The following is an 8360-nucleotide window of genomic DNA, read 5'->3' on the forward strand; positions in this document are numbered from 1 at the left end:
TCTCTTCTCATCTAGCGTATCATTCTTCTCATCAAACTTTTCCCCCTTTTCTTCTTCCTCTGGATGCTATTCCTCATTTTCTTCTTCATCATCCTCTTCTTCCTCATCATATAAATATTCTTCCTTTTCCTCATCTCCCTCTACCTTTCCATTCATCTCATCTGCCCAGAGCTGGAGAAATGGATGGTGGCCATGCAAAAAATGAGAAATGACACAATCATTAAAGTCATTAAACAGATGATTCAAAAAGAGGGTTAAAGGTACTATGATGGCAGGAGAGGGCTAATGGGAGTTGAGTGGTCTTTGTAAAATTAAAACTAGCTAACAAACTATAAACACACACACACACACACTGTAAATACAGTAGGGACATGAACTAGGGATCTGTTTAGGAGGAGCAGCTCTACAGATATAGTATAGTGTGCAGCCTCACCTGTCCAATGAAGGATTTTCAGTACTCTGCCTGATTGCAATGGCTCTGCAAGCTGTCAATATCTAAAATGGCTTTCTATATTTGCATATTTACAATTCAAATGAAAATTTGCTTTGTAAATAAGCTATATTCTGAAATTTTCAGTTACTGCATGATAGCTTTGTATAATATATTTTTCTTTATTTAATCCATGCAAAACTTGTCTTTATAAAGTCCCTTGATAATATGTGCTTTTGTTAAAATAAAAGATAATAAAATATAAAATAATAATAATTAAAAAATAACACAGATATTAATTTAAAAATGGATGCAAATAGTTAAAGTAAAGGAAAAGTTTTATTGGTCATTATACATAACAAAAAAGTTCACAGAATAAGCACAAGTGCAAAATTTGAACTAAATGACTAATCCTTGGGCTCAGTTTTTCCAATTATTTTCTTCCAGACATAAAGATTTGAAGCTGCAATTTTAATATGGTTAAGCATTTGACATAAAGGCAGAAGATAAATAATTTAGTATTTTTAAGAATTGAAAAGTAATTTAAGGGGTGTTTCAAGGTTACTGACAAATCAAGCACATTTGTTAGTAAAAGAACATGGCTGTCCACTAGATAAATCTTAAGGCACATCAGGAGCGCTTCACTACTGCCTGGGCATATAATTACTTACAAAATAGTTTGTAAAACAAATACAAAAAAAGGTGAAGCAATACATTTAGTAAAATTACCATTGGTCAAATTGCAAGAATAATGGTGAAAAAAAAAGAAAAGACGAAAGCAAAAAAGGACACAAAACGGCAAGCATGAAACGGCAAGCTCATTAACTCACTAACTAAATAAAGATGGGGTTGAGGGTGCTGAATTATTTTAGATTAAGGTATTGAGGTAGAACATCATCCCAAAACTGCTTAGACTGATGGGACTCGTCATCTGATTGATGGTCTTGCGCTTGGCTCCGTTTGGCTTTTGATGGCTGTTTTGGTGTTTCCACACTTGACTTTGGTTTGGTGGATTCAGCTGCTTTATCGTGTTTTCTTTTGGCCTTTTCCTCTTCTTCTTCTTCTTGTTCCTCTTCATCACTTTTCTCTTTATCTTCTTCTTGATTGTTCTCCTCTTCTCCCTCCTCGTCCTCTGCTTCTTCTGTCTCCTCTCTTTCTTCAGACTCTTCCTCCTCTGCTTCCTCTTCACATTCTTCCTCCTCTTCCTCCTCATCATTACTTTCTTCTTCTTCCTTGTTACTCTCCTGTTTTCCTTCCTCTTCATTTTCATTCTCTTCTTCTTCCTCTTCTTCGTCATTCTCACTCATTGCTTCATCTTCGTCACTTTCATCCTCCTCATCCTCTTGACCTCCCCCGTTCTCCTCTTTATCTTCCTCATTCTCCTCATTTTTCTCTTTCTCTTTATCTTCCTCACTTTCCTCCTCCTCCTCTGCTTCATTTCCACTCTCCTCTTCATCTTCCTCATCTTCAGTCTCACTCTCCTGCTTTTCTAAATCTTCCTCCTCTTCTTCGCTAGTCTTTTCAACGTCTTCATCCTCCTCTGCCTCACTGTCACCTTCCACTTCACTTTCTTCCTCATTCTCACTATCTCTTTCCTCGGACTCCTCATCCTCTTCTTCTTCATCTGACTCTTCCTCTGATTTGTCACTTCTGCTCTCTGTCTTTCCCTCTGATTCCTCTCCACTCTCCTCCTCCTCTTTCCCTTCACTTGTTTTGCTTTCACCCTCATCTTCTCCGGTCTCTTCTTCACTGTTTCTACTTATCTCACTTGTTTCCTCTTCCTCATCTTCCATTCTATGACTCTCCTCTTCTTCAGCTTCACTCTCTAGATCCTCAGTAGCCTCACTTTTACTTTTCTCCTCCTCTTCCTCATTTTCCTCATCCTCACTAGAAGCTTTGATCATCGTATCATCATCAACCTTAGAATCATCATCTTTTGCTAGGGTCTTGCTCTCACTTTCCTCCTCTCTGTCATCCACTTCCTCACTCTCCTCCTTTCTGTTCACCAATCCCTCGCTTTCTTCTTCTTGGTCATCCACTTCCTCACTCCGCTCCTTTCTGTTCACCAATCCCTCGCTTTCTTCTTCTTGGTCATCCACTTCATCACTCTCCTCCTTTCTGTTCACCAATCCCTCGCTTTCTTCTTCTTGGTCATCCACTTCATCACTCTCCTCCTTTCTGTTCACCAATCCCTCGCTTTCTTCTTCTTGGTCATTCACTTCCTCACTCCCCTCCTTTCTGTTCACCAATCCCTCACTTTCTTCTTCTTGGTCATCCACTTCCTTACTCTCATCTCTTCTATTCACAGATCCCTCGCTTTCCTCCTCAGAATGAGCCTTGGTTTTGGACTCAGTGCTGGTTCTTTCCAGGTCCCCATCTGAAGTTTCTGGCTCTGCCTTAACACTGATGGTGGCAGCAGTCTTCTTGGCCTCTCTTGTCTCCTCTTGTCCTGAAACCTCAAGAGGCTCACTCAGGGACGAAACGTCAGATAGAGTTCTCTGTTTTGAAAGAGGTTTTGGCATTTTTGGGGGTGTAGACTGGGAAAGGAACTGACTGAGTGCTGTATCTCCAAGTAAACGAGCAGGACCTCCCTGTCCCACATCTTGGAGAAAAGATGTCACCTTGGTGAGTGGATTTTCCTTCATTTGCTCTGACTCTGATTCAGATTTGAAGGCAGCTTCTGAGATAATGTTAGACCCCTTTTTTGTGTCCTTTACTAGCAATTGGCTTTGTTCCGCTTTTTATTTTTTTGTCTTCTTTGTAGAAATTTCTTCCTGGCAAGGGGACTGTTGTGAAGTCTTTTTACTTTTGGAGTCTTTTTTTGAATCTAACTTTTTGCTCTGTGGGACAAAACCTTTAGTTTCTGTCTTAGCAGTGTTCATTTCACCTTTCATCTTCTGAGCTTTTGGTAAAATCTCTTTTGAGATCTTCTTACCTGTTGGCTCTTTATGCGTGGTCTGTTCAAGATATTGTTCAACAACTATTATGGGTTTTGTTTTTACTTCTTTAAAAAAAAAAAAAAAAAAAGCAACTCACTTTGGATTCCATATTTATCTCATTTATATGATTGTTTAGGTAATATACGATATTAAACAACTTTATCATTAAGTTAATTATTCATCTTAAAATACACCACCACTAATCCAATTTATAATCAGTTGCACTAATTTTTTCCATCAGGATCTACTCACCCGTTCTCTGCGTCTGACCCGAGCCGAGTAACTCCTATGAAGGGTGGTCTGACTTTGCGTGTCCCCCAGTAATTCAGTATAGGACTTCTCAAAGTAGTCTTCTGTGACATCCTCCTCCTCCAGGATCAGTTCCTCTGACTCTTCGGGCCTGGGCTTTGCCAACACAAGCATGTGACACCCACCACAAGTAACCTGAAAAACACACACACTGTTTACAGATGCCATGCAATCAAAATAGGAGTATTGTGGCTTATAATGAACTTTATGTCACAACAAAACACATTTACATTACCATTTAAAAGAGAACGGGTAGCACTTTATTTTACAGTCCTGTTCCTCATGTACATGCTATGTACTTATTATAGTAATTACAATAACTATGTAATAACTAGGTACTAACCCTGAACCTACCCTTAAACCTAACCCTACCCCATGTAGTTACCTTGTATTACCAGAACTTTCTCAGATAAATACACTGTATGTACACTATAAGTACATATTAGTACATGTACTGTAAAATAAAGTGCAACCAGAAAAAGGGTACAGTAAGGTTTTTGAAATGTTTTGAAAGAGATCTCTTATGCTCACCAAGGCTGCATTTGATCAAAAATACTGTACAAACTGTAATACTGTGAAATATTATTACACATTAAAATAATTTTCTGTTTTAAAATATATTCAAATGTCATGTATTCCTGTGATGCAAAGCTGAATTTTCAGCATTATTACTCCAGTCTTCAGAGCCACATGATCCTTCAGAAATCATTCAAATATTCTGATTTGAAGCTCTCATAACATTTATTATTATTGTCAGTGTTAAAAATACTTGTACTGGAAATGGTTATACTTTTACGGTATTTTTTTGTAAAACAGAAAGTTCAAAAGAGCACCATTCATTTAAAACAAAAATAATTACTTTGTAACATTTTTTATTAAATGTATGTGTCCTTGCTGTATAAAAGTATTAATTTATTTATAATAATAATATTAATAATAATAATAAAAACTTAATCACCTGAAACTGTTGTATAATTTTTTACAGCCTTTCTCAGCTGGATGTTAAAAATGTAAAAAAATAAAATTGAGAAATGAATGATAAATTCAATAAAAGAATTAAAGCAAAAGCCCCTTTGATATTTTCTGACCATACATTTTGTTTCAAAAGTAAATGAAGTCAACAGGGTTATGAAAACGGCATTTGTCAAACCATTTTATGCGGATTTAAAGCAGAAAATGTATATATCTGATAGAAATATGTATATTGTGTTATAAAAGGCTGATAGGCAGTGACACTTACAGAATGTACATGATAGTCTAGGAATCTTGGACACAGGGTTGGTTTGAACTGGTTGGTGAAGTTCTCTTCTCCAAGCCCCAGCTTTCCATGTCGACTATCACCAAAGGTGTACAAAAGTCCGCTGTTTGCAACCAGCCCGTCAGATTTTTTATAAACAAACAGAACTAGCATAAGTTTTAGAGGAAATCATATCATATCAAATGTATTACTGTACGCAAAGAATGTTAGCAGATGGTTTTCTGTGCATGTTTCACCAGTAATCAGCGCTGTATGGTTCTCTCCACACTCCACACATTTTACTCTGCTCCTTCTGAAATGTTCAACCACCCTGGGTAAACGTGACTCAAATATGAAAGTGCTGTGACCGAGCTGTCCAAACTAACCCAGACCAAACGAATACACCTCGTGCTCTGCATTACCAGACGTGCATAACATTCAGTCTTCACAAAGAAGAAAGACAAGACAAAGAAGCTAAATATGTTCTCTTACCCGTAAGAGCCACTGTGTGCCCTCCTCCACAGGATACCCGCATCACTTTATCACAGATGCCTGTCACCTGTTGAGGCACTTTGTGATTGGCCAGCTTCTCTTCTGACAAGCCCAGCTTCCCACTGTCCTTTTCTCCAAATGTGAACAAGGCCCATCCTCTGCAACAAATGAAACAAGCGTCACCTAGCAACAAGGCAGCTTTCATAGAAGGTCAAATAATGAACACTTTATGAATTCAATGCTGCCATACTGAGCTGCATGGATCATAAAGAGGAAGCAGGAAGGTCATCATGAATAGTCAGAATAAATGTTAAAAAAATAATAATAATTTATAAAGCAAGGATGCAATTAATTGATCAAAATGGACAAATATTTATAATATTACAATAGAATTCTGTTGCAAATAAAAGCAGTTGTTTTGAATTTTCTCTTCATCAGATATTTCTGTAAAAAAATATATCTGTTTCCACAAACAAAAAAGGGGAGATAAATATTTTCAACACTGATAATAATATTCATTATTTCTTTAGCACTCAATTAATATATTAGAATCATTTCTGAAGGATCATGTGCCAATGCAGCAATGGAGTAATTGCTGCTATAAATGAAACATTCCATCACAAGAATAAATAACATTTTAAAATATATTAAAATAGTAAACAGTTATTTTATATTATAGTAATTATATCATTACATTCATTTTCAAATAAATAACAAAATCCAGATATTTAAAGGGTAGTATAGATTTTTATTTTTATTTTATAATTTTAACATACAATTTTTTTTCCTTTTTAAAGGTAATGAGTGTAATGTTTTTCCATATTTAAACACATTTTTTTAAAACCCTCTTGTTATTTCCCAATTAGTTCCCCTGTGTTCTTTTAACACTGCTCGGTTTATTTCAGTGGTTTGCCTTGGTTTGCAGTGTCAGCTACTGGTTCGACTATTGGAATACGTAAATGAATAAGAAAATATGTAAATAATTAAGACAAAAGAGAAAACACATTACACCTTTTTGGTTTAAAAAGGCGCTGATGTACTAGACTCAAAAATCATAATGATAGTGAAGTGACATTCAGCCAAGTATGGTGACCCATACTCAGAATTTGTGCTCTGCATTTAACCCATCTGAAAATGCGCACACACACACACACACACACACTGTGAGCACACACCCGGAGCAGTGGGCAGCCATTTATGCTGCGGTGCCCGGGGAGCAGTTGGGGGTTCGATGCCTTGCTCAAGGGCACCTTGAAGGTGGAGAGAGAACTGTTCATGCACTCCCCCCACCCACAATTCCGTCCGGCCCGAGACTAGAACTCACAACCCTTCGATTGGGAGTCCAACCCTCTAAACATTAGGCCACGACTTCCCCCATAATGCGACTATTCTGTCAAATTTGCAATGAAACTACAGATTAATGCAGATTATGGACCACTCCAGATTGGGATTAAGACAATTTATGGCTTTGTCTTGAAACGATCTCATTTTCTTGCAGCTACTTAGCAGCATGTCATTTTGTGTCAAACAATATATAATTGTTTAATAAATTTTTATACCATATTGAGGTGTAAACATGTACTGTAGTTATTTGTGTAATTTTTAGTTTTAGTTTGTGGTTCTTTGTGTATATATATATATATATATATATATATATATATATATATATATATATATATATATATATATATATATACACACATATTCATATAGTTAAAATTAATTGTTTACTTCTTGAATGGAGAGAGAGAGAGAGAGAGAGGCGTGACCCCATGGCGTGGTTGCCTTGGCGACAGGTAGCTACAGGCGTCAATGAAAGAGTGGGACAGAGTGTTCAGTGAATGAAATACAAAATACAAACAGCCATTAACACTTATAACCCTTATACATATAGTATAAGCAGGGCATAAAATCAGTTAAAATATGTTTACATAAGTAACGTTAACCTTACATCATTCGCTTCCACTGACTATGTAGCACCGTTAGACTAATCATTAACAGCCAACAGAGTTAAAGAAACACACGTGTCAACTGAAAATAACAAAACAGTTTACACTTTTTCACTAAGGCAGCACATAGAATATTTGCCAGGGATCTCTTCTGTTTCTCCAGTCATCTCCCCCGACTAATCAGTTTATTTACACTGCGGGATCTAGACTTGGAATTATGAGCAAGAAGTTTCTAATTTGATAGAAACCATTCACTTTACATGTTCTTCCGCGTTGAGGTATCACGTGTAACTCGACAGCTTTTAGTTGCGGCTACTGGGCATGCGCACATCAATACAGCGCTTTTTTTCCTTTTTTCTTTTTTGTCACATTGTACAATAATAATTACTGTTTTTGCATTATTGTAAGGGAAGGTAAAATATATATATATATAATAAATAAATAAAATATTGTTTGTTTCCGTCCACAGCTGTATCCCTAGACACATAACGATATTTAATTGCTTCCAGTTCAAGTTTATTAGTATATTCATTCGTCTGTATACCTATGCTAAACCTTAGTTATGCTATAGTAGGGCCGGTTCCAGACATTTGGAGGCCCTAGGCAAAATGTATTTAGAATTCACGAGTTCACATTTACACATCAAATTAAATAGAGTAAAATTTATGCGTATTTGGCGAGCTGTCCGGGCTCGTGGGCTCTGAATTTTGGCCCAGAATTTTTTCAGTAATTTGTTCAGTAATTTCATTTTAGTAACACAGTAGCCCCTTATTTTGGATAATGAACAGTTTTATTTTTGATAGACTAAATGTCAAATTATGTTTTGTAGAGAAATACATTTAATATACAGAAATCAGCTGCTAGTGGAAGTGATAGAAATAAACTACTAAATAAAAAGTCTAGTTCGTTTCTTTAACTGTATTCGGGTGTGCTTGTTCATATGCTTAATTATTTTCAGTAAATATGGCAACAGTATTTATGATTGGAAAACAAAAAAATGAAGT

General features: G+C 36.3%; 1 pseudogene; it reads right to left on the reverse strand.

Annotated features, from left to right (window-relative positions):
- Nucleotides 1-726: 726 nt before the first annotated feature.
- On the reverse strand, nucleotides 727-5399 carry LOC113110594 (glutamic acid-rich protein-like; annotated as a pseudogene).
- Between the last annotated feature and the right edge of the window lie 2961 nt (nucleotides 5400-8360).

This window comes from Carassius auratus, chromosome 11 (genome assembly GCF_003368295.1).
Source record: "Carassius auratus strain Wakin chromosome 11, ASM336829v1, whole genome shotgun sequence".
Lineage (NCBI taxonomy): Eukaryota > Metazoa > Chordata > Actinopteri > Cypriniformes > Cyprinidae > Carassius > Carassius auratus.